General features: G+C 45.1%; 1 protein-coding gene across 16 annotated transcripts in view; it reads left to right on the forward strand.

Moving 5' to 3' along the window:
- PAPPA (pappalysin 1) overlaps positions 1 to 27,076 on the forward strand; it is a 361,421-nt gene that overhangs the window by 118,445 nt on the left and 215,900 nt on the right. For 14 of the 16 annotated variants that reach the window (XM_083807365.1, XM_083807367.1, XM_083807366.1 and 11 more), the window contains one exon: positions 8,416 to 8,750. The gene's annotated coding sequence lies outside the window, so the exon portion shown is untranslated. Of the gene's footprint in view, positions 1 to 1,630; positions 1,825 to 3,910; positions 3,966 to 8,415; positions 8,751 to 27,076 lie in introns of those variants that run through there. The other 2 variants (XM_083807368.1, XM_083807372.1) reach the window with 2 other exon arrangements.

The raw sequence follows: 27,076 nt of genomic DNA on the forward strand, positions 1-27,076 counted from the left end.
TAGACTGACTGGTTTGTAATTGATGGACTGAGCTGATACAAATTCCTCATTCTTCTCTAAATACCATCAAGTGTATGAGATTTGGAGAAAGGAAAAAAGTGAGAAAATGTTTTCCTGTTTCCTCCGCTCTCGAACTCCTCACTGTAACAAGTTTGGAAACAATTTCAGAAAGGATAGAAAATAAATGTAGGCATAAAAGATATTTTTTAGTTTTAAATTCTGTGTTTCAGTGTATTTTCTTGTATTTTTATAAGATAAAAGTCTTTATTATGAGCTATTTTATTGTAGCAGTTTTATGAAATTTCCTGCCATTTTTGACAACACGCACTGTTCCTGCCAATGCCATGGGTGTTGTTTCTCTTTTATGAATTATTCTATCTAGATCTGGTTTTATGCATTACTAGAAATCTGGAATTAATAGACCCTTATCCTATGGCTGATTCATTCATTTGAAAGGGCAGTTAAATTGTTATTCATGCTTTTTGACATTGTTCTGTTATCTATTAAAAGGAAAAAAAAAAAGTCAGGCAATATTAACATTTTGTATTTTAGTTTCATGCTTCTCTTTGTTTATTCATCCAAAGCACATTTTGGGTGTAAAACGATCATTCCACTTGCTGTGGTAGTACAGCTTTGGTTGGGAAGAAGTCATCTGCTTAATTGTTTACAGGAATGCTACCCACTGGTTGATGGTTGAAAAAAATCTGGCTCCGAGACGTACCACTCACATCTCTGGTTGTGCACACTGCGAGCTGCAAGGAGCATGAGCGAGTCAAAGTCTGACAAACATGTAACTTTATATTGAAATAGTGCTTCAAATGTATTATACTGTAATTTAGTCATTTGTCAGACCAACATGAGCTTTAACTGCATTCAGTGTTGTGGCATTAGGCTCCCTACTGAGGTACAACAACCTGCCTATTATGAAAGCTTCCCTGGGATAACAGACAGGCATCTCCGACACCCCTAACCTCAGCGCTACATCTCATCAAATGCTCATCTCTGCGAGAGACAATTACAAACGCTCGTGTGTTATAATGCAAAACATGGAGCTATTAGAGCCTGCTGACATGGAGAAAAATCGTAATAGTATTTCTCTCCCACATGCCTGTCCTTCAATTTAATTTTATAGAGGGTGTCTCATATAATTTTTTTAAGTTTCTAAAAAAAGACTTAAAGAATCTTTATAAAAGAAAGTGCCAAGCTAGCTAAATGTAGAAGTTGCTGCCAATTCCCCCTTTAATACTGTTAAAACAAATGCAAGTTTACAGGCACATTCATACCAAAGCTGTGTGCCAAAGGCCATCAGAACTAAAACCATGTTTTAGAATATACATGTATAAAGTGGGTCTGATGATTCACACAGTTTGATGCCTGGAGACAGAGCACAGTTACATGATGTTCTTTAATCTATTTCTAATTTATGTTGTGTTCCTTGGTCTCATCCGTCAGTTCCTCGTTCCACGTGTCCAGCAATAGACGGTGCGTGTGCGTGCGAGACACGGTGGCTCGCCTGACGGGGGCCGGTCTGTGTTTATTCATATATCTCCATTCGGTTTAATTCCAGAGAGATAATTGCCCATGAAAGCGTTCTCCTTTCTCAAGTAAATTAGAGGGTTTCCCATCTGGTGCATCCTCCTGAGACCACAAGGAGTTTTCTGAGAATCTGCAGCGGTTCAGGTGGAAGGAGACTCCCAGCTTAGCCGTAACCTTTGAGGTCCTTCCTATTTTCATACTGACACCTATGTCATCAATCCCATTACAGAAAAATTCCTCTAATCGGAAAAGCCTGCTGGTGGAAAACCTGTCCTCATCCTATGAAAAGTAAGAGGTACCATGGGGATGTTTTTGTTGTTAGTGAATCATATCTGGTAGGAGTTGTTTCTTGTCCTTCTGCCACACCTCCAGCCCCCTCCGCACCGCCCAGCCAATTGCTTTGGCTGCAGCAGCCCGGGGAAGTATAGCGTGCAGTAATTGCTTCATTGTGTTGCTTTAAGAGGAAAGGAAAATAGCTATTACTGTGAGCAAGTGCTTCTGTTTTTTCCCCTTTTGCTCTTGTGTGTTTTGGTTACGAAACATATCCTATTCTGGTTTTGTGAAACTTTCTGTTGCGCAGGTGGAAGGCTGAGAACGGGCATAGGCAGGTAACACAGGCATTGGTAGCGGGAAAACATTGGCTTAGAAAAACACTCTTCATTTATAAAAAGGGAGTGAAACTAATGCTAATTTTCCTCCTGATCCTCTTTATGGAAGGTAACAAAGCAGCATAGTTTCATTCCTGGAAAGCACCCCGAAGCTAGGCTCGATGCCTATGTGCTTTCATCTCATCTTCAGTTACATAAAAGTTAATGGAGATTTGACTTTTGAAATTACTGTATGTACTTGTTTACCCATTTGGCTATAGATGTAAATACGGAATTTAATGGTCAGTCAGTGGCAGGGATAAAGCTCTATAAATTCGGGGTACTGCCTGTAAAGAAGCCACTCTTCCATAAGGCTGTTCTGAGAAAAATGAACAAAAAAAGCCCAGCTCCAGTAAACGGAGAACAGACCTGTTACTGGAGATATCTAGAAATTTATGACTGGAAAAGGTATTAGGTTGTGACCTGATGGTCTCCTGCTGCTGAGGCTCCAATGGTGATTAGGAAGAAGTGATTTCATTGCCATATGAAGGCTGCTACCCTCAGTCCTGATTTTTTGTTGTTTTTTTTTTTCTCATTGAGAAGCAGGACGTGGTATTCAGGGCTGAGAGGCAGAAATGCCTCCCCGCACATACACGCAAAGCGTTATCGCTGCCAGCTCAGGGCTTCAAAGACCACTGACTGAAGCTCTGTGTGACTAAGTCCACTTAATTCCCCACCTAACAGAAAAAAAAGTAGAGTTCAGAAGTTCAAGGGACTTTGTGCAAACCGCACGCCTGTGGTTGTCTGGGCTGCGCCGTGAAGGGTTAGGCTGAGTCGCTGGGTGTGCCAGGCCTGGTCACCGTCCCGTAGCGCTTCCTTCTGAGGCAGCAAATGGCCAGGAAGGTGGGGGGGCTTCACACAGCCCCGGGGGGTTTCACACAGCGCTGGGGGGGCCGGGACCGCTCTCGAAACGCGGCCTGAGGTGTCACCTTGGGAGCTGTTTGATGTGAAGTGTTTGGAAGCCTCGTCCCGAGTTCTGGGAATGTTTAGCATAACGTTGTGTATTCACGGCCGTGACAGGCTCATATATAACCCTGTATAGCATCCCCCTTTCCTCCCAACTTGTGTAACTGTTAATAGTAGTAGTCTCCTATGAAGCTTAAAGTACAGAAAGCATTTAAAGCTTATAACATTTATAGATTGCTTCAGTAGCAGGAGAATCAAGCTAATGAAAGGGTTGGGTGGCTGCCCTGAATTAATATGACCGTAATCTAATTCATTTTAACTTCTTTTTTGCTGCGTATAGAGCCGTCCTGTCCTCCAGCAGCACGCTGAGGCCTGCTGGGAGGCCACTGGCCGAGGACAGGAGGGTGCCCGCAGGACCGTAAGAAGCGGTGGGGAGGCATGGCCGTCCTCCATGGGGGCAACGGGAGGGCTAGGAAAGGGTTGGAGCTTCGGAAGTGAGTGGAAGAATGAGAGGTGGAGATAAAGCAGTGACTTCTGAAGCAGGCTCTCTGCTGCAATTTGAAATGGAGATTTTTCCCCCCTCAAATATTTCCATAGCACAGAGCCTACTTGCACCCCGAGTTTGTTTTCCAGGCTGCTCTTTTCCATTTATTACCACACAGCATTTTACCCTTCTTTCTCAGCCCTCGCCATTCCTTAGAGAAATTGTGTCAGGAGAATACTGCTTAGAGTTACGAGTCTATGTAGGTGCAGTGAAATGTATTTGACGCCTGCCTCTGTTCTTTGTTCCATCTCCTCCTGTCTGTTATGCTTTTTTTCAGCCCTGAAGGAAGGATTCCTCAGTGCTCCATAGATTATCTTGTGGAAGCTTGAAGGGTAAGGAGGAGCTTTGGACCTGCAAGTGGTCAGGTCGAGGAGCTGGAGGGGAGGGCAATGATTTTGAGAGGGAGCAAGGCACTGTGGATTGCTCTGATGGATTTTGGTGAACTGTGTTACTGCATCACTGAATCCAAGTAAATGTTACAGCACAAGTCCACATAACAGCTAGTTTATCCTTCTGACTTTTTCACATTCTTCTGACAAGCTTTGCATGACATTGTTTTCTGTGTACAAACTTCAACAGCCCTCCTGTTGACTAGACAGCTATAGAAAATACAATGACATTATAAAGGACTGTCATATTCTTTTTCTTAAACCTGAATCCATGCATACCATGCTAGGATTTCAGTAGCTTCTGAGAGCTCATAAGCTAAGGGATGGGCTTGTTCTAGGATGTGGAAAATTCAGTGAAAAACAAGGCGTTAAAGAAAGTAATAGCTGGAGACCATTGAATGGTGAGCACTGTTCTTCGTGGACCTGTCCTGAACTCGTGCCCCAGCCCAGTTGGAGGACTGGTGTTGTGCTTGGAGTAAATGTAAAACCAAAGCTGAAGCCACTTGTGCTCATTAAAGAACCCATGGCAGCTCTTCCTGTGCTGGATGAGCAACACCTTGCCCTGGTCAGACACTTATTGAGCGACTCTCCTCTGTGCTGATTGCAGCTATTTATAAGGATTGCAGCTTATTTAGGAGGCTCCCTCCATCCCTTTCTTTCTCCATTTAGTCAATGGAGGGAGAGTGCATCTAAATTAAGTTTCTTCTCTAACTTGACATCTGAAAGTACGCTTTTTTTTTCTCCTACAAATATACAAGAAGTCTCAAGAGATTAGTCTTGTAATTTAGGCTAAGATGGGTATCTAAAATTAAGTGGTGTTTACATCCCCGTTCTCTGAATGTGTCCTGCATCCTCATTCAGATAAGACATGCCCTTTCCCTTCCTCCTAAATTACAATGTCATGTTAAAGTGTTAAAGTGTTTCCAAGGTGGCACATCCATTGCGCTCCCATATGCTTCTGTGAATACCCAGATGTGTATGGGGGTGATAAAACCTATTTTATCTGAGGGAACTAGCAAGCAGAAAGATACTGCCTTCAGTAAGAGAAACGCTTGCAAATGTTTGTGCATGCTCAGGGATGAAGAAATACGCTCAGCTGAGAAAAATCACGGTCCCACCCTCAGGTAATACATTTTGCAACTACTGCCCTTTGATTTAGGGCTGGATTAAAGTTTAAGTGGGTGAATGCAGAACTGCACTACCCAGATCCATTCCCAATGAGGTGAGGTCTGGGCGAAGGGGTCTGCAGAGACAGAGGTGTTCCTGCAAGCAAGGACTCCTCGGGCACATTTCTGCAGCTCCCCCCTTGCCAGGCTCCACCTGCTCCATCCAGGATCCTTCAGCGAGGTGCCTGTTCCCGTTGCTCTACATCTCTCAATGCATCAACGTCTCTCCGAGGGCTCTGGGTGCCACCTCGGGTGCTGGTCCCGCTGCAAGTCCTCCTGCAGAGCTGGGCTGCTCCCACACACATACCTGCTCTCTCCACCTAGATGATCGAGCCCTGCAGGTCTAGGACAGAAGCAGTGAATGCCCACGGTTAGTGTTTGCTTTGTTAATCCCTTGGGTAATTCTACAGACAACCCAGACACCTGACTTGTGGCCTTCTGTGGAGAGGAAACCACAGCTCTCACAGGGGTGGTGCAGGATTCATGGGATAGTTACCATAAAAGCTCAGCGTGGTGTGGTGAGTTGTGCCCATGCTACTGCTCAATTTCCTCGTGGAAAAGCTATCTTATAGAGTCTTCCCTTAAACATCTGAGGGCAAAGCCCATGAGCTCCTAGCCCTGAGGAGGACCTGCAGGGCCAGGCCATTTCAGGATGGACGGGGGAACAAAGCTGGGTGGATGCAAATGCAATTATTTGGTTATTTACACAGAAAATCCCTCCCTGTTCCTTGCAGAGGCCTGGAGCCGGGGCTCCATCAGGGAACATGCTGCTGGTTTGGGCAGGAAGCATGGCATGGGGGGCACCCGACCTGGGTGAAAGACAGCTCTGACTCATCAGCCGAAAGCAAAATGAGCTGTATATATTTAAAGCAAAGCTCTATTTTAAAAATTAATGATCTGCAAGGGAGAGAGGAGAAACTGCTTCTCTGTAATGCAGAAAAAGGCCCTGATGACCACAGCCTGGGTCCCTTTCCAGATGATGTCATCATCAGTCTAAATAATAAATTTTTAACGATGTGGAAAAAAAAAAAAGAAGAAGGAAATAAAAAAAGAGGGGGACTCTGTTTCAATGAGGAGTAAAAGTAACTGGTGGCAACAGGGTCTAAGGAAAATATATGGTTGGGTGAGGTTTCTGCCCTGTGTAATTAGATTATCCCAAGTGTAGGAGTGTACTGCAAAAGGCACATTGAAATGCCAGTAATTGAGTGCTCTGTGTCTTCCCCTGCCGCATACCCATGCCGAGTGGAAAACTGGGGGTACTTGGAATATATATATAAGGCAGAGGGGCATTCTATAACCGGGGCTGCTAATAATAGGCAGTTAAGATTAAAAAGGAAAGCATGGGCTCTCATCAGCCCAGAGACCAGGGGATATTTTCCCCTCATAAATAACAGGCCACAAGAAATCTATTCAAATGGATTTGTGTTTGGTTGACAAATGTATGCAGTGTATTACCAATGGAGAGCTCACACTGGCCTTTTAATGCAGCTTGAATTACTAGTTAACACGTTCATTTTTAAGTATGCTCGGCTTTGTTTCGTAGCCACCCCCTGGACGTGCATCGCCCGTGACCGTAAGCGGTGTAGGCGAGGTGGGCTCTGCGGCTTCAGGGAGTTTGTGGCACCAGCACGGACTGAGGGATTTGGGGTTTTGCACTTCATGCTGGCTCCCCATCATCGGCAGACCTTGGGCGTATTCCATGGGATCCCAGCCAGAATTGTCACGGAGAAAGCAAACAAATCAAACCTTAGCTAATACTGGAGTTGTGCAGGCTATCAGAGTGTGTCTGATGGCATTTTAAGCTGTGTTTTAAGCAATCGGACTTCCAGATGTTATTCAGGGCTTGAGGTCTTCAGGCACTGTGTATTCCTGTAGAGATGGTCTTCACCATGAAGAACCTACAATCTAAGGAGACCTGATGGCACCTACTCGGATGTGATGGTCAAGAGATCAGTTGTCCAAAGGCAATAAAAAATTCGTGTCAATGTACGGACCAAAACTGTGCTCTGTGAATCTCTGTCTTGTGTTTTCCAAACCAAATTTTCTGAACTGAACTAACCCCAACCAAAGTTTTTGTGAACCTCAGCTATCTGGACCTCAGACCCTAAATGAAACAGATGTGTTTCATGAGGTTTGGGGTTTTATAACAGGAGGTTTCCATGCTTTTAATACCCAAATCTACACCTGTTCCTCAAACTGTAAGGGATAGATTTATGTCATGTACTGTAGTGGGCTGATGCTAACACCCTTGTCGTGAGACGGATTTACTGTAGTTGTCAAGACAGATTTGCTGTAAGAAGTCAATACCTCTCAGCCTGCCGGTGCCTTAAGGAGAAAAGGACTGGATGTTTAATGCTGTAAATATTTTATTCTTGCTCTGCCATACAAACCTTGCATGACCTCTCAAAAACAACTTCCATTATGCCCCAGTTTCTCTTGAATAAACTGAGGACAACAACACTTCTGAGCGTGGAGGGCATGGCTGATCAAGACAGGAGAATTCTGACCAGGAAGATGTAAAAAAAAAAAATAATGTGTCTTTTCCCTTCTAGGCCCTATTATTTAAAATTAGTTCTTTTCACTGTTTTTATTGCTCCTTAAATAATTACTTTAGTTTCCTTTCATTTTTTTTCTGGCACATGGCAGCGCACTTTTTAGATGCCCCTCAGCCTTTGGGTCTCTTGGTGTCTCTCCGGTGCTGCTACTGTTCCCTTAGCGAGTTAGAAGGGCTCAGCAGAGACGCTGAAGTCAGCAAATCTGACATGGGTCTTTCCAGAGTGGAAATGCAGAGGAATAAGACAAATATTCAGGCTTGACCATCAGGTACTTTTGTCTGCTCTGGGTCCCCTGTGAAGAGAGCGTACATTGCTGCATCAGGCAGGACTCAAACCCCCAGGTCACAAACATGTCCCTTGTATTCCCCTATTTCCCTAAACACTGTGAAGGATACGCTGAGCATTGGATTTTCCGATGGGTTAAAGACTCTCTCATCCATCTGAGTCTGGCCCAGCCTTGAACACAACTCACATTTCACCGGTCCAACACATACTTACAGGCTCCTTTATATTATTAGCTCGTGTAGAGTTTGCCATGGATGGACAGTTAAATGTTGGCTCTGCTTGTGTGTGCTTTTTTTTGTCTGTTTCGGTTTTGGTACGGAGCTTATTTCTGCTCAGGGCATTGCAAAGCATTCAGAGTAAGCATGCGCGTTTTCTCTTTCTGTACAGGGCAACGGAGTCGGTTCAGGAAAAAGATGAACAGTTTGGATAGAAGGACACGGAGCTGGCCACAAAAACTGATAGCACGAGCTGCCCCTGTTTGGTGGGACAGATAATACTGGTGGGACGACTGGAGTCACCTCGCTCTTCCCTGGGTGTGCTGCACCAGCTGTTGTGGGGTTTCTGTGCCGGCAAGCGAGAGCAGAGCTTGGAGAAACAGTGGAGAAGTTGCCAGGGGCTGTCTGGGCGTCCGGTGGATGTGTGCGCAGAGGAAGCATGAGCCGTTGCACCAGCTATTTGGCAGTTGAGGAGCACGTCTGCGGAAACCAGGCCTTCTCTGAAATGTGAGTTATGCCATTTCTCAAAACTGCGTGTAGCAAGAAATGACTGGGAGGCCAGTGATTCATTCCGGGTTAATGTAAAGGTACCAGAGGGGCTAATATAAAGGAAGAAAATTGATACTGGCTTTGCAGTGCCTGTGTTGCAGAAATGCGTACAACTGTTTCCCAGGGAAAGAGTGGAACAATCCATTGCGATATTAAAAACAAAATATACCCACCCAACAACAAACAAACAGCCATGGGGACGTAAGGGATGGTAACAGTGCTTGGAAATCTGTAAATCAGTGCAGACTGCACAGGTATTTGCTTACTGCCATACATTTCATTGCAGCTGAAAGGAAAGGGCCCTTGTGAGATGGAAGAAATGGTACGAGAAAATGTTGCTTGAATTGTAGCGCTGTGATTGTTGCGTAAAATACACTCTGGTGTGAAGCCATTGGAGTTACACGAGGGATGGATTTGACCCTTTGGGATGAATACTCTGGGGAAATTAAAACTAGCTATAAAAGCTATATATAGTTGAAAAGGCTATGGTAACATTTTATACGATATGAACCATGTTCTATTCTTTACAGAAACCCATATCTGTAAAAAAGCAATTAGAAGTGCTTCCCTGAAAAAAGGCAATTGAATGCAGTGAATGAACTGCAGGAATTGTACAGTTTCCAGAAAATGGTGGTAGTGAAGCATTTGTGGGATCCATAAAGTCACCATAAATTCCTAACTGAATATGGATTCACTCTCCAACTCTAAAACCACAAGATTTATTTCCTGCTGGCAGGGGAGGTGAAGTTTTCAGAGCTAGATCTGTCTCGAGAATGCCAGCAGGTGGTGAAAGCTCCAGCATGTTCCCAAGTATGCAGTGTTCCCATCATCACCTTGACTGGCTGTGTCCTTTCAAGACGAGAGGAGGAGACAGGCTTGTTTTGTTGTTGTTGTTGAAGACCCGTTGTGCTTTCCCTGTGTGTAACCACACAGGTGGGAAGGTTTACCAGCATGCACCATGTCCTGTTGCAAAAAGATGACGTAGTGGATGCACTGCTGGTTCCACTCAGGAAGATCTGGTTTTGGTCAAACGCTGACTTCGAAGTCACGTGAGCTCTTTTTGTCTGTGCAGTGAGGATGCTCATGGGCATCCTGTTCAAAGCCACACCAACAGTTTTCTTGCAGCGAGGATGCTTATGAGTGATTCACGTGTTTGGTGGTACAAACATAAACGATGCAGTAAAGGTGGCTTGTTGCCTTCCCGTGAAATTCCCCATGTCCCCCAGGCTGTGGCTGTTTCATGAGCATACACTTTGGGGAGGAGGTTTTGCTGTGGATGGTGGTAGTTGGTTTTGGTTTGTTTCTTCCTCTGTTTGTTCACCTTGGCCTGTTCCTCTGGGCCTGGGCTCCAGTGCAGCTCCCTTCAGACTCCCATCTCATAACCGTGCAATGCTTCTCCTCCTGCTGAATGTAAGAAGGATGCCAGTTCAGGAACCCAGAACTTGTAGCTGCCTGTAATAGCACCAGAAAGCTGCACAGTAACATGGGTTTGGGGCCAGAAAGCAGGAGGATAGGTCACAATTTCAGGTAGGACAAAGGAAGGCAGGGCTATAAGAACTGAAAGAAGCTGCACTGAAATGGAGAACTCTGTGGCTGCAGAAACTTGTAATTATTCGGGCCCTGTCAGAGATGAATGGCTATGTCTCGTTCCAAAGTCATCTGCATAGCTGGGTAAATGTGATTGCATTGATTTAGCGTGTCTTCAAGAGTCTTTTTACAACCACAGGAGCTAGAAATGTCTTTTGTTGTTGTTGCTTTTTTTAATGAAAGCTGACGTTCTGGAGCACAAGTCAGCAGGAAGTGGGGGCAAGTTTATTGGCTGTTTTGGTGGGGCCTGGAGAATAATTCTTCCTTTCTCCTGTCTTTTGTCTGTTCAGACTGTAAATTCATTGAAGCAGGGACTGCTTTCTACTGTGTGTTGTTACAGCACTTGCTGCAATGGATCTGCGTTCTCAGCTAAATCCCCTAAGGCTTAACAAAATATAAATTAGGATAATGGTATAATACGTTATACGTTAAATGGTTGTGGGGGGTGGTTTGTTTACATGAATTACCACCTTAAAAGAACAACAACAAAAAGTCCTTCTGAACCCCTAGCGAGGCTTTTTGCTTTGTGGCAAAATCTGAGCATTATTCTATACCACAACAGGGCAGCCACGGGGTCGCTGTGCCCTGTTCCAAGGGAGAGGACATGGGCTCTGGTCTCACATTTACAGTGCTCCAAACTCCTCTGAGCTGTGCTCGCTGTTACCACTGGGAAATTGCTCCCTGCAATTCCTTTGCACAGACTTCAGTGATTGCCTCATGTTGTACAGTCACAGAATCACGGAATGGTTTGGGTTGGAAGCGCCCTTAGATCATCCAATTCCAACCCCCTGCCACGGGCAGGGACACATCCCATTAGGGCATGTTGCTCAAGGCCCCATCCGACCTGTTAGAGCTTTGACACCCAGGAATATATCCCAGAAAGACAAAAAAATTTCTCCTTCCTTCAGCTCCTGTGTCAAGGAGAACTTGGCAGTGCTCAGTTTGAGGATGGACCAGATGATCTTAGAGGTCTTTTCCAACCTACGTGGGTCTGGTTCTATGAATCCTCTATGCATTCCCTGTCTATTTTAAGAGAGAATGTAAAACTAAACTGGGCAGATGTGGCAAAGAGGAAGAATACAACAGGGCTGCGGTAAGCCCTGCTCATGCTGCTGCGGGATTTGTCTCATTCGTTCATATAAGTGCAGAAAAGGACATGGATGGTCAGGCCTTGGCATCCAGGCTGTCGTGCATGTGTAAGAGCTCAGAAAAGATATGTGGAGTGGTGGGTGCCCTCAAAATACAGAGCAGATTTGCTCGTCTATGTTGAGTGAGAAATGGCAATTGTAGTCCTGCTCAGCACCCTGCTCATCGGCCTGTCGTCTGCGCCCTGTTAGATGCTTTGCTTAGGGCAGTGCTGACACCTGGGGGTCTACCCACAGCGCAAGGCGGCGGAAAAGTGGTCTCTAGCTCTTGTTTTGAGTGTAGTTAAGCTCATCAGCAGCAAAACTTTCTGTTACTCAGATACTGGCAGTCTTCATGGAAGTGCATGGCCTGTTTGTCTCTCTCCCAGTGCTGCGCTGGCAGCTCTGGGGTTGGAGGCAGTCAGAGACGCCTTGGTTTGGCTTTGCAGCACGAGGCAGCCCTACAGTTGGCAAATATTACTGCCATGGACCAACCCCGTGTGTGGGTTGCTCACTAAATCCTTCCTGTGCTGTCTCCTGCTCCCCCAGGAGGGAATTCTGTGTGGGCATCCCGTGTCCTCACCCGCTCCTTGGTGGCTCCTGGAGGCAGCATAGTGCCGCCGGGCCTTCGGCACTGCTCGACACAACCGTCTGCACACCGGTAAGTCCACACACCAGTATGTCCACACACTGGTATGTCTGCACACCAGTACGGCCGCACACTGGTACATCCGCAGCCCCTCTTCCGTCACGCATCACCCTGGTGTTCCTGGCACGGCTCAGGCAGACCCGAGGGAGCCTCCCTGCAAAAGCCGAGCGGTGTGAGAGCCGAGCGGTGTGAGAGCCGAGCGGAGGAGGCCAGCGGTCTGTCAGCAGGTCGTCCAGCCCGGGAGGAGGCAGAGACAGTCTCTGCCGTCAGCCTCATGCCGGCCGCAGCACCGCAGCATCACTCACTATAGATTAATGTGGGAGAAGGTCCCCGCCGACAACCCCTGCAAAACAGTTCAGCTTCAAGTGGAATTGCAGTGGTCCTTTCAGATAAGTGTATTTTTGCCAGCTGATCCACAACAGCACTCCCAGCGGTGGGGAAAGCTGAAGCTGTTACTGTAAATACAAAAGGGAAGACATACTTGGCATCCCTTTGCATTAGAGCTGGCTCAGAAGAACGTCTGCGTAGCTGTTCCACTGCCAAGATGGATTGTAGTCAGATAGTACACATTGCAAAGGAACCAGAGCACACACTGAGATCTGTTGGCTTTTTTTTAACAATAGTTTATTTGTGTTTCAAAGGGATAGTTACAGGAATCCAGATCAATATGCTTGTCCAGAACTATGCCTTCCTATTTTAGGGCCTGGATGAATAAGAGGTTACTTGAGTTCACATGCATATGGAGGAATCTATGCCTGCGGTAATGCATCCTCCCAGGCTCCTTACTTTTCCTTTCTGAAAGTGAACGTGGAAGAGCTGCAGAGCTGGAGTCGCCATTGTTCCAGTTGCTGGAGTTCTCCCTTGCTCCAGCGACGTCCGCGCGGCAGTGCCGGTTAGGCGAGGCGCCGTCCCAGTGGGGAGCCCAGCATCCCCCTTGGGTGGTGTGTGAGCGAGCATCCATCCAACCTGTCTCCTGAGAGGGTGTTGGGGTTCGGGTGGGATCAAACATGTCTCAGACACAACGAAGATCGTTTCAGTGCAATGTTCTGATTTTTTCTATCAGAAATTGTAAAAGGACAACTTTGATGAAAAGATGTTCAGCATTTCCCAGCCCCAGATTTTGAAACCATCTGTATTTCTTCATGATTTCAGCACTCTCTCCCATTTGTTCGGACAAGAAAAATGGGTCAACTAACGGAGTTAGTTGCATGGGGCTAAAAATCTGCTTCCTGATGGTTCTGTTGCTGAAATTATTTGAAAACCTAGTTCAGACAATGACATGTAAGTGCTTGAGAATTAGACCTGTAATTGCTTTGAAAATCTGCAGTGTTTTTGTTGTTGTTTTGATTTTTTTTGGTCCTGTTTTTTCTCTACTAATTGTGATATATTTCTAAGGGACCCAGGCAAAACAGGAGTTGGAATAGACATGGGTACCCAGATGGTCAGGGTAATAGTAAGATATTTTCCTCTATAGAATCGTCAGTCCTGATTTATAGCAAGCAATACATTTCTGACATTTTTAAGCAGGCATGCACAACTGCTGCACCTGGGCTGTTGAGGGTAACGTTGTGTCCATTACTTGAGCATATACGGTATCTTGCTGATGATGAATTATGTTGCTCATGCTTTGAATGGTGCCACTGCATTTTTTGTGAAGTGTAGACTCAACAAAGTATATCAGCAGACGGAGCCAGTTTCTTCTGAATTTCAACCTACAACAACTTTCTCAACGCACACTGGTCTACGTTGATCCAAGGGGCTATCTTGAGGGATGCGTTCCAACGCAGCAGCACTTCAGAGGTCAAATTCTGGTGTCATCTGGCACATTTCTGATGTCTCTTGCCTTTGTGATGACATCCTGTTACATGAAGAATTTTGGCTGGTGCACGGTGTTCTCCTTTCAACTCTTTTGCATAGCTGAGGAAGACACCATCCTGGCTAAATGAGAGCAGTTTGCAGCAGTGTGTCTGGTTTTTGCTGCGAGAAGGGCTGCTTTAGTCCTGGCTCACTTTTCTCCATTTTTCTCCTTCCCCAAACCTGTGCATCACCCAGCACACCAGGCCCGTGGAGAGCAGGAGAAAGGAGTTGTGATCGGGCAGGGATTGCACAGCCCTCGCTCTGAATTGCAGAATAGAATAGAAGGTGAACGATCAGGAGGATTATGCAAAGGATGTGGATTAGCTCCTTCTGCTTGCCACTGCTGATTTGGTTTTCTTACCTGAGTTGGTGTGATGGGGGGAGCAGGGCAGATTCCTTCCGGACACCCCAGCACTGTGAGGGGAGGAATGGCTTTACAGGCTCAAAAGAAGCAAAGCAAGTTTTCCACCTCTGGAAAATGCATGAGTTGGGAACCAGGCATGAGCATGGAGGATATTTTGGGAGCCGAGCTCCTCACAGATGCAGGTCCCTTTAAAAACAAACTTTTTGCATGCTTCTGACCCCACAGAATTAGGAGACTGGTCCACCACTGCTGTGCTGAGAGGGGCAACGAGAGCAGTCCGGAAGATGCTTGCACAATCCTTCCTGGCCTTGGCTGGGACTTGAAGTCCCTTGCTGTCCTTAGCACAGTAGAAAACTCTGCACGCTGACATTGCCTTGCAGATAACTGGCTGGGAAAGGATTTCTTCAGGGCTTACACTCCACCTCCACCCACACTTGCAGTCCCAGAGTCACCAAAGAAAGTTTAAAAATATTCTGCCAAATGTTTGCTCAGTTAAATTTTTTAGGCCTTTTTGTATTTAACCCCTGTTTTGATTCTTGATTTTTTTTTTTTTTTACCCTGTCTTCCCTTAATTAAAAAAAAAAGTTTCCCTTCTGGGGGATGATCCTCAGGAGCTGGATGTGTAGGAGACATACAGAGACTGCTTGGCAGTAGTCACCTTGCCTTGCAAGTACTCCCATGCAATGCTTTTCTCTGCGCACATTTGTGATCTGGGAGTTTTATTTAGCACTTTTTGATGGGATTCAAATCAAGGTTGGATTTCAACATCTCTTGAGGAGAGGGAATGCAGGGCACAGACTGCATTGCAGGGAAAAATACCCAGGACATCATGTGCCTCCTTGCTCCTTATTCTCCCTTTGTTCCTGGCATTCTCCACTTGCCCCTGTTCAGGAGCAGCCACTGAGCCAGAGGGGTGGCTGTAAGTCAGAGTTCTTGTTTCTGCCTAAGAAGAGATAGTTGTTAGCTTCTTTGTGCATTGTACAACTTTTGGAAGAAACAGTGGGCTTCCATGCCTATTGTACCTGCAGCGTGATGCCTTGGGATCCCTGTGTCAGGTCTACCTGGGCTCCTGCTTAAAGAGTGGAAGAGAGGGCAGTGTGCTGCTCCAGGCTCCGTCCACGCTCCCGGCCCTGTTGGTGCTCAGATGTTGGGGGGTCATGGTCTGTCCCAGCTGGGTTCCCCCCACCGGGGTGGTGGAAGTACGGTAACTTGGATGTACAGTCAGCAGTCTTGTAGGCAGTGCATAACCCCTTCATTTATCAAGATTTTCAAGGCGTGCACAGCCGGAGAGAAATGAAAGCCGCGGATTCCTTCCTTCCTTTCAGAGATGGGTTGATTCTGTTGCAGCAGGTCTAGCGGGGCCGGGTGGCTGGGAAGGAGAGCTGCGTCTGAACGCCCCAGGCAGCACACCGCGAGGTGCCGAGGGTGAGATCCACCTCGGCGCACGCACTGCGTCGCCGTGGCTCCCTTAGCAGGTCTGCACTTCAGCATCCCAAGAGAACCTCCAAACAAATTACCAATTACATTTTGCACTTTAATTAAACAGAAAGGTGGGGAAACTCTCTAGCTCCACTGTGAGCCACGGTGTTAAACAGTCACTTGAATGATTACAGACCCGGCAAACTGGGGCACTGCTCACCGCCTTTCTTCATGTATCTGTGGTTTACTTCAAAGACTCGCCTGCGAGTGGTGAGGTTGGTTCCTCCTGACCTGCCCCAGATAAGTTTTGAGACTTGGGAATGGTCTGAAGAGCCTCGGGGCCCCACTGAAGACGAAGGGAGCCCCTTGCCGTTAATGGCTGGCGGAGAGACGCTCAAAATTCTACAGCATCAGGGCCCTGAGTGTAAGACCTGATATTAAAGCAAGGAGTGTTACCCAAAATTTGTGCCACAGAGGGAAGCATTGGCAACATGACAGGAGCCCAAAGGTTGTGCTTCATTTGCATGTGCATTTGCATAATTGCAAATGCATGAGATGCACATTAATAATCACACTTGCATCTTTATCATTCTCAATAAGTACAGAGAAAATTTCTTGCTCTTGGAGTTCATCAGCAATAAAAACCTGCAGTGTCCTCATTCTGTAAACGCTGGGAATTAGGGACACCTTGGGAGGGACGTGTTTTATCATTCCGTTGGATGTGTCTACCCTTAAACCTCTAGTCCATAAAATGTAGCTGGGGACTCGCTCTGGGCAAGAGAAATTAACTGTGAAGGGAAGAGTACTTTGAAATGTTTATACTAGGGGGGGTATTTCAAGGAACCTGGAACAGCTGGCACCCCGACACTTGAATTTTGGTGGAAGTTCCACAGACTCTTGCTTTGTTCAAAATCTCAGCAGACCCCTCTGGGGCATGACCAAGGCTGTGTCCCTCTTTTTGGCTGTTCTGCTGTGCAAGGACTTGGTGGGACTGGTTTAGAGTGGTGTGTCTGATGGAGCTGGTTGTTCTAGATGTACGGTCTGTCACAAAGAATCTACTTCTCTGGTAGACAGAATGGAAAAAAGGTAGAATAGGGAATCCAGAGCCAGAGGACTTTGCACACCAGAGAAAAGCCCTTCTTTACCAGTTTGCCTTTTTCCAACCTTATCAACTAAATTTCCCCTCCCTCTCAAGCTTATATTTACTCTGAGGAGTTGTTCCTGCTGATAGCACCCTTCTGCATTATACCACAATGACATTACCTAATTGCTGAAAATCACAGTGTTTCTTAGGATAGAGAGTGACAGATGTCTGCAAGTGATTAAATGACTGCAGTTGTCTGCTGCAGGAGGGACGCGACTGTGATAGCCTTGATTTGTGATGGTCCAGCTCCGTGTTCCAGCCTGGAAAGTCTGGGCTTTGCTCATGTACTTCTACAATGTTTTTGTTACAGTTGGCCAGAAAATAAGAACTCAATTCAACAAAAAAATCTTTTTTTCTTTTTTCTTTTCTTTTTTTTTTTTTTACTTTCTAATGTTTGTTTTCCTTTTTTCTCAGATTTAAAACTTTAACATTTTCAGGACAGGGGAGATGGGAGGGATGTAATCACAACCCTCCCAAACCATCACTGTCCGGTGGCTTGGATTGAGATGATTCAAATTCAGGGTCCTTCTTTTCTTTGTTCTGGCCTTGAATCAAGTCTAGGCTTTCCACACGGAGGTGGGTACCTTAATCACGTTAGAGGGCATTCTGGAATATATTCATCAATTACATCTTGATTTTCTTCTAAAACAGCAGCATGGCTAAAACTTGCCACTGAAATATTTGGTTTAATAAATCAGCCTTTTCTCTGAATAGCAAATAAATATCAATAGGGTTCATTGCTCTTGCTCCTTCATCTTCTCTGATGGTTGTGCTGTAATTATGAAATATTACCTTAATTGGTAAAGACAGGGTAGGTTATGTACTTATCCCTGCAGCCATCTCAGTCTAATGTCTCTCTTGGGTTACTGGCTCCAGAGTTTTCTAAGTGAAAAAGAAAAAATTCATTAATCTGTCCAAGGAAACAACAGCCTATTAAGGAGGGTACAAAACAGTTGTCAGCGTTGTTCTGCGTGACAGGAGTTCCATGATTTTGCAGCAAGCAACGCAATGTTTCAGACACCTGCTTTACCTCACCAGGATGAATTCATCGCAGGTGATCCTCTGTCCTGCTGTATAGTTTCCGAGGGATCTGGGAAACTGCGGGGTGCTTGCTTATTGTCTTTGCACTTCCATTTCAGATGTCTTCAAATGTTTCTAAACTTAACAGGTAGGAGACTGAGGAGGCATTGACTGGTTTCTGTAGAGCAGAGGTCTCATATTCTTCTTCAACAGGATTTCATTTTACCCTTCAAATAATGTTTTTGCCCTCAGAGTCACTGTGGCTTTTGCGCTTTCTTTGAAACTGTATTGATCACGTAATTGAAGTGTCTTCTGACCGCCTTGGGAATCTTGCAGGATTGAGACCTAGGCTTTCTCGGCTGGTTTCAGAAACCTCAGTCTGTCCTTCATTTTAATCTCAACTCCCAACATGATTCTTGCAATTACTTACAGATCCTGCAGCCTGTGCTCCTCAGAGTCTTCAGTGGTGTAGAATTGAGTCAAACCACCAGAACTGGATGGCTGTCAGTCCTGCCCCGCGTTAATTCTAGTCTCACATCACAGCTCTCTCCTTTTAGTGGTAGTGTACATCTGTCCATGGGCCCCAGGGAAGACATGGGGAGTCACTACGCAGATGCATGGAGATACAATCCCTCGGCTTTTGCTGACTTCCAGCAAGGCAACAGGAATGATTCAAGTACTTTTTATTTAAAGTTATAAACCTGACAGAAGGGTGAATGCACTAATCATCATTTACTGTTGAAACCATTATTAGTTCACTTTATGTTGGCTATTAATAATACCAAAGGTACTGGTATAAAAAGACACTTTGGAAATATGTCAGGCTGATTGATTAAGTAGTCAATCAGTAGTAGTACTACAAAGTGAGCCAATAAAAAAGAAACAAGACCGTCAACTGTTCAATCCCTTTTCATCTATGCATTATCTTTCACAGCTGCTATTTTAAAGCCCTTCTCAAAATTATCAATACTTTTTAAAAAGATTTGGGATAGTACAATTCCAGATGCAGCTAAGTTATTTTGGGAAAGAAAGGGTTTTGAGAAGTTGTTTTAAGGAATAAAATACACACTAAGAACAAGAGGAGGCAAATCAAGAGTGAATGTGAGTACAGTCTGGCAGAGAGCTTCTCAGCTGAGGGATATAATGCAAAAAGCCTATTGGCCAAAGATTTTGTCCAAGACTTCCAAAGTCCAGCATTACCTATAATCATGTCCAATTTCTTGCAGATCCAAAACCCAATTTTTCAATTCAATTCCAGCTGAAATTAGAAACCCATGTAGAGATCTCAGATTGGTGAAAAGGGCCTGTTACCGCGCATGCCAGAGATCATTCCTTCTGCCACATTCTGGACTAAGTGCAATTTCTTCTAATAAAAACATTTCTGGCAAAGTTGTATATTAAGAGTTAGTGTAATCGAATCTGGATGTGAGGAAAGCATGCAAACTTGCTTCCAAGTCAGCAAGAGTTAGGCAGGATTTAATCCTCCATGTATTTTTATTATGATATAAAAAGCTGTTATATTGGTATTTTTAATACATTTATCAAAAGGAAACTGCAAATCCAAAGTCACTTCCAAATTTCCCACTGATATAGGAATGAGTAGCTGAGACAATTCTGAAGTGAACTAAGGCAATGGGATTTTGTAATATGGATTTAGCTGCCAGGAGACCAGCTCTTGGGTTTGACTTTTAACCAGTTCACACTAGACCCATGCAAACATTTTCCCTGAGCGTTTGCTCTAGCGTGAAGCTGATTTGTTGCTGTCTGCTCTGTTTGTGCACAATTTTCTGTTGGCTTTTCATGGCCATTTTAGCAACCCATAGGATCTCCTGGAATGACAAAGCGAGTCACCGGCCATGCACCAGCCGCTCCCACCACAACCCACACCACTTACTCGGGGGCCTAAGAATAGGAGGCGGCAGACTTTCCTATTAAACCCTCTTTTCTGAAAAGAGCTTGGCTCTCATTTATTCACCTAAATAAGGTCCAGATTTTCAAAAGAGCTCAGTAGATTGCATGCTGAACACTTGTGAAAATAGTCTACATCTCATGTCTATGCTGGGGCTGAGGACTTTCAGAAAGCTGTCCTCATATTTCTTGTTCTTGGAGAAGCAACGGATGTTGGGGACATCTTGGGGATGATTCTTCCTTACTTGCCCTGGGGCTTCCAGTGGTGTGACACCCTTCAGAACGAGTGGCCGGGCTGCCGGGACATCCTGCGTGGAGCTATGGGAGGAAGGGGTAAGGGGCCTCTGGTTTGGGACGCAAACATTTCATTCTCCGCCCCACCACAGATGGCCTGTAGGGTCTTTGGCTGGGATTTACATCTGTTTATGGAAGTGTGAGGGACAAAGGGAAGCGGTTCAGCTGCTGAGGCTTACAAATAAAATACTTTGAAGGGACCTGATTTTCAGACCTACCTCTGCTCTTTGAAACACCCCAAATGAGGTGGGGAGAGCACAGGCACTCACAGTGCTTAGGGTTTCATTCTCAGCCAGTGTGCTCTGACTTCTTGATTTGTTTGCTTTTTAAAATTCTTACCTCCTGGGGATTTGTGAGGACAAATGTATTAACACTATAAAAAGTGTTTGGGAACTAAGCTGATAGAGACTGTGTAAATCCCATATACAGATTCTGAAGCCCAATTTAGAGCAGCCTAGAGGCATCTCACCATCTTTTTATTCTTTCTCAGTACCAATTACTTTTGGATGCTGAACAACCTGTCCTGAAGCCTGACTATACTACAGTATCTTTCGTCCTGACAAATCCTAAAACTAAGCAGCAATTACATAAACCATACAGGGATCATTTTACCCGTCTTTAGAAAGCAGCCTCTTGTGGGTTTGGAAAGTGTGAGAAAAGCAACGTTATGCAGAAAGCACCATTTTTAATCAGTATGCTTTCATCTGCACAGTGAAAGTCCCTTGCCAAAAGCTCTCTCATCTCTGACCCCTCACTCAGTGATATAATGTAGTTCCTCCTGGGGCATCAGAGATGCTGAGGTCAGCCTTGCGATGTAGTCTGAATTACGGATATTAAAGAGGATAATTGGCATTTCTACCACCTGGTACAGTTAATAAGACAGCATCCAGATCAGCTATCTAGAGCCCTGTAAAATAATCATAAGGAGAATAAAGTTATTTAATAGCAATAAAAGTATAATAAGGTCCTCTAAATAGAGTAACAAAAGTTGAATGAACCCAATATTAAAACACTATATATTATTAGATTTTTTTAGAAGTCTATAACAAGGAGATCCTTTGGCACACAAGTATAAAATCAAATTTAACAAGCAAGTTAAATAAGCAATTAGGAGTAGGGATTTTAAACTTTCCAGTCTCAATTGCTCTAATTTAGTACAAGCAGAGATCTGCCTTGTGCATTGCAAACCGTCTCTGGTGATGGCCGCATCTGAACAATGGTGCTATCAAAGAGATGGTCATTTTTAGAAAAGGACTGAAGACTTGATTCTCATTGTAGGTCAGATTCCCCAAAGTAACCCCTTCTTACATAGCAGCTTTGTGTCCAAGTGCTCAGCCAGGGTGTTGGGAGACCCAGATTGAGTTTTCCCTTCTGCCTGGGAGGATTCAGACCCAAGTCTCCTTCTTTCCAAGAAAGATGTCTGCCCAGGGAACTGGTTGCTCTGCAGTGGGTGCATTTTCCAGTGCTGGAGTTAGTTTTACTGGTCTCCTAATAAGAATATAAGAGTCATTGGATGAGGAGGAGGAAAAAAATCTGGGGCCTTGTAAAAAGTGCCTTTGCCAGTGGAAGGAGACCTGAGTTCCAGCCGCAACTCCAGGGTTGTTTAAGCGTTTTTCATGGAACAGCTGAGCAAGCAAAGCAAAAACCGGAGGAGCTTGGGGAGTTCAAAGGAACCAAGTGACATACCTTTAGGGAGTTTTCAGGTTGCCGTTTTGAGCTTAGGAATCTAAATAATGCCTGAAGATCCAAGTCCCATTTTGGCTTCATCCTGATGCAGTCTATAAAAAAAAAAAAATTACCTTTGTCCTAAAAAATGCATATACACCAAGCAAGAGACATATTTTCTGTTGGATGAACTCTCCCAGGAAACCATAGTATCTTTCTAGCTCAACCACTGGGATTTTACTGGCAAATTGCACAGCTATGTGTGAGGTCCTCAGATGCTGTACAGTGGAGGAGCTCTGTGACTGATAGTGCTGGTATTCACATTTGCATCAGTGCCGTTTGAAAAATCTGGTCACTTGCAGCCATAAAGAAGACAAGCATCCTATCTGTTTTCCTAATTGACAGATCTGTTGTGGACTTCCTTAAAATGAGGTGGGATTTTTTAAGCCATTCTCTTCAAGTGTTGTTACAAGAGGGATTTTGCAAAGCTGGACTGGTGTGCTGCCATCCCTGGCAATTCTTTGTTGATAATGGACTCCATCACCTTTAAAGTCTCTGTTTCTGCAATTATTGGAAATGTCATGGATAGTAACTGACCAGCAAAGCAAAGACAACCAACTGTTTTGGAGGAGTACAGAGTTTCAGGCACATTTTGCTTTGCCATTTTCTTATAGCATCTGTCCTGCTCAGGAGCGTGTCCTGGTTTAACTCTCTGCTCTACAGCAGCAGAGCAGCAGTGCTGGCCCTGCAGTCAGCACTAGACATGTCCCTTTTCATTCTCCTCCGTATGACTGAATATTTCCCTTTAGCTATTTTATTTTTACAAAGAAACTTTTATCTATAGCCACACGTGCAGAACTCTCAAATGGGCTGTTTCAAATCTAGTCAAGGTCATTGAAAAAAGATATTTTTAAAGTGGCTAAGGCTCTTAAAAGTCCTTTTGGATTCCCCAGAAACAAAAAAGCAGCATTTACCCTGTAAGCCTTGTAGATCAAGGACTTGAGTATCTTTCAACATCCTAAAGCCCGTGCAGACTTTAAACTGGTATTCCCAGCTCATTCGCCAAAAGAAGAGGAGGAAAATGAAATGAACTGAAAGCTTTTGCCTTGAGGTCTGGTGCAACAGGCCTTCTGAAGTCTGGAGTCGGAATTGTTTCAATCTATGTAAATATGGGGAAATTAAATTCCATATGTCCCATGCCAGATGCTCCCAGCTGCTGCTGCTGTGTGGGGAACGGTAAGTAGACAGTTTAGCCTTGTCAGGCAGGGTTAAAAAAAAAAAGTTATTTCTTGAGAGGGTGGGAAGGGGGCGGATTGCCGTCATGAGGTCGGGAGGGTGATGTGTACAAGTGCCTACGCCAGTGAGCTGTCAGGCCAAGTCGCTGGGCAGTTGGGAGTGCTGAGAGGCTTACAACTGGGAGACCGCAGCGAGAGCGTCACAGGGCTTGGCTTTAATGTATATTGTTTATTTCAAAGCGTATAGGAATTGTGTGCATATGGGAAACAGGCTTGGACCGTGAGTGGCTCGAGTGGTTAAATCTGACTTTGTTGCAGCCTGGGAAAAACTGCCCTGAGCAGGCACGGACCCATCGCTGAACCTGTTGGCCACCGCCAGTGACCGTGCTGGCCCACGTGGGCCGCTTGGCAGCAGCGCTCGCCAGGCCATACCCCACCATTGCCCTCGTTTATCACCCCGGCTCCAGCCTGTTGGCCGGGTCTTATTTGCATCGTACGACAGGCTCACACGTTTATTTAATAGGCTTGTTATTTATATCGCAAGCCTCACGCTGGAAGGGAAAGAAGCAGAGCGATGCGACCGCAATTTCAAATGACCTGTTCTTAAAAAAGCACACACGCCCTAATGAAACTAGAGATTTAGGAATCCTCGTGGAAACTCCAGCTGCCTAAAAATAGGCAGCACCCCTCTCAAGCACACGCAGCGAGGCTTTGCCGTGCTCCCGGCTGTCAGCACAGTGGCACCCGGCCGGGCCGGGCTGGAGATGGCAGACGTGGCCCTCCAGAGGCCCTCCTCGGGCTCTGGCCCATGCTCAGGCAATGGCTCCTGCCTCCCTCCCCTTTTTTATTTTAGCCCAGTGACAAGTGGAACAGTCTCCAAAAAACATCGGCCTTGTGGCTTGCCCCTGCATGGCTGCAGACGCTCAGTAAACAGGAGGGGAGCCGGAGCCCCTGGGCCGGGTGTGGGACGCGGGAGGGCGAGGAGGGCCACGGAGTTACTCAGCATTTGCTGTCTGAGAAGGTGAGAGTTACTGTGGAAAAACCCTGCCGCTTTATTGTTCTAACCTTTATTTAAATATAGAATCTATAACCCGTTTTTCCAGAGAATGTAAAATAGCGGGTTTTCTTTTTTTTTTTTTTTTTTTTGCTTGCAACCACTCTGTCCAATTTCTGAGGTATCACATACTTGTGTATTATTTTATAGAGCTGACAGAGGGGGAGTCAGAAGGGAAAAAATAGCTGAAATAGCCAACAGCGGCGTGTGGAATAAACCCGCATGCACGCGCCTCGGGAGGAAGATCGACAGCCGCGAGCTTGCCAAGGCTTGTGCTTGCTTTCACGTTAGCCCACAACCCCCCCGGGGCTCCCCAGCACGGGGGGCTCGGGCCTGGGGCTGCCAACAAAAACCACCGCTCCCCCCACAGCGGAGCTCAGTGCGGGCACCCCCGCCATCCCGCCTGAAAGAATTATTTGTAAACGTTGTTGATGAGGCGTATTATTAGATGGGATATTTTCTAGATGGCTGGGAAAAGAAGTGTGGAGAGGGGAGGACAGCTAATACGTGAGGCGGTCTCCTCGCAGCTGCCAGTGCGGTTGTGATGTGTGGCGGCAAGGTTTGCCCCGCTGCTGCTGCCCCGGCCAGTAGAGGCAGCAGCGTGTTGGTGTCACGTACGTCAGCGGAATCCCAAACCACATCCACTCTTGTGCCTCTTTCGTTTCACTTTAGCATGGTTTTAGTACTTGGCCGAAGACCGTGAAGAAGTTATTGTGAAAAAGTTATAAGTTGTGAAGAAGACATTAGTCTCACTAATTGTCAAGCAAACCTGAACACATCTGTGGGGAAGCACTTAGACCAAAGAAAGGCTTTTAAAGTTATTAAAACTCATATTGCAGTCGTATCTTAGAGCCCTTGTGGAAATCTGGGCCTGGTGTATCTAGTCATAGAATATCCCAAGTAGAATATCCCAAGTTGGGAGGGACCCACAAGGATCATCGAGTCCAATTCCTTAGTCCTGCACTGATACTCAAATCTACATAGGCAAGAAAGACAAATGGCATGTGGGGAGGCAGACGGCTTGCTGGGGGTTGCATTTAGCCATGGTGGCCGTCAGGAGGGCCCAGGTCCCCTCTGCTGCCTGTGATGTGCCTGGGGATTGCTCTAGAGCTTCATGCGCCTGACCTTTTCTGTATGGCTGTATTTGCGCCATTCTCACGGTGAAGAGGGCTTTGTTCTGCAAAAGGCACGGCATTTTTCTTCATGAAAGTTTATATTTTAGGGCATTAAACCACATCAAAGGAGTCAAGGTGCACATATGGGTATGTCAACAGGATTTCAATGGATGATCTTATCACTTGTATGTCTGTTGCCCTGGCACTCCCCTCCTCTCTCTCTGTGTCAGGTGCTTCTCTGTCATTCTAGGATTTAACTATTTCCGAATGATTGGTGTTTTGATTCTCTCATGGCTGTGACCAAAAGTTGCCTACATATCTACCAGTGTTGAAAAATGGAACAGCAGAACTCAAAAAATATGTAAAATTCACATTCGGAAGAATTAGGGCCAGGAATTGTAAAGTAAATGTAAGCTATCTAAAGGTATCGACCAAACCAAAATGAAAAAAAAGTTGGTGGTGTGTGCGTGCATCCATCTCATCAGAGCGGGGATTCGAGAGGGGCGTTTTTTTTGCTTGCAGGTTTTGGTGTTTTTCAGTTAGTAGGGGAAGTTGCATATCTTTTGCAAACCAATCCAGTTCATTGCAGGCATGTTCTGAATTTGCAATAGGCTTTGTCTTTGTTTGAAAAAGAAAAAGGAAGCCTTTTACATCTTGTTGGTTATCTCAACGAGAACATAGAGAACATAAGGAAAAGTTTGACAAGATCTCTCCACAGATTCTTCCCCAGCAGATTTTTCATAGCCAACTAGATGGCCCAGAGAGTGGTGATCCTTCCCATCATACTGGCTTGTACATGGCAGTAATTGTCTTGGTGTAAAATTGCAAAGGAATTTTTTTGATTTTTAATGGACTATCAAGGCAGTGAGTTGTTCATGTTTACTATTCATCCGTAACTTACTTTGAATAATAAGACACTGAAATCTCTAAGATGCTTTCAGGATAAACTTCCAAACTGTTTCAAATAAAGACCATGCCTGCAGACTAATTGGTGACTCAACCAGTATGTTCTGCTACAAGTTCTTAGCTCAATCATCATTTATTATGGAAATCTATGAAAATGACAGAAAAAGACAGAATTGTGTCCATTTTCATGGGCGAAATACAAACAGTAAATAAAAGGAGACTGCTAAGGATCTAAATTGAACAGAAAGTGCAGAGGTAGGAGTGGATTTGAGAGTTTGTCCGAGTTCTCTACCTCTGTGTTTCCTCTACTACTGACCATTGTGGCATCTAAGGTACTCACAGGAAAAAGTGACTTTTATGGGGAGTCTGTGTGGGAGTTGTCCCTGTGTGAGCGTAAGTTGCTCATAATTAGAGTGTCTTTCTGACCAATGTCCCTAAATGTGTGGAATGCTAAATGGTCTTTTTTCAACTTTTTTCAGCTTCTGTAACCATACGGGTTATAGGTTTCCTTTGAAGTCCTTAGTGAAAGTTCAAGTTGGTTTTTATTTACCATAATTTATTTACCCACCTTTAACCATGGAAAAAGGGCACTTCTACCATGATGTCAGGGGGGCAACCTTCCTCTCGACTCCCCTCCCACAAAGTGACCATTATGTCAACATATGGCAAACATTTCTCCTATTCTTTGTTTACTCCCAGCAGTAAAAATTCAGAAAAAGCCAAGGGCCTTCCATAGAGAGAGGAAAACTCGGCTACAACCTTCAGGACAGGAAAAGCAAATACACTTTTAACAAGAAGTTATTGGGACATTGCTAAATATTTCCAAGAAATAAAATAACAAAGGAGCTTGTATCCAAGAGGAGTCACATATCTTCAGAAAGTATAAACATCATGGAAAAAAAAATCCTGAAGGATTATTATTGAAAGGTTAGCTGAAATTAAA

This window comes from Anser anser, assembly GCF_964211835.1.
Source record: "Anser anser genome assembly, chromosome: 21".
NCBI classification, from domain to species: Eukaryota; Metazoa; Chordata; class Aves; order Anseriformes; family Anatidae; genus Anser; species Anser anser.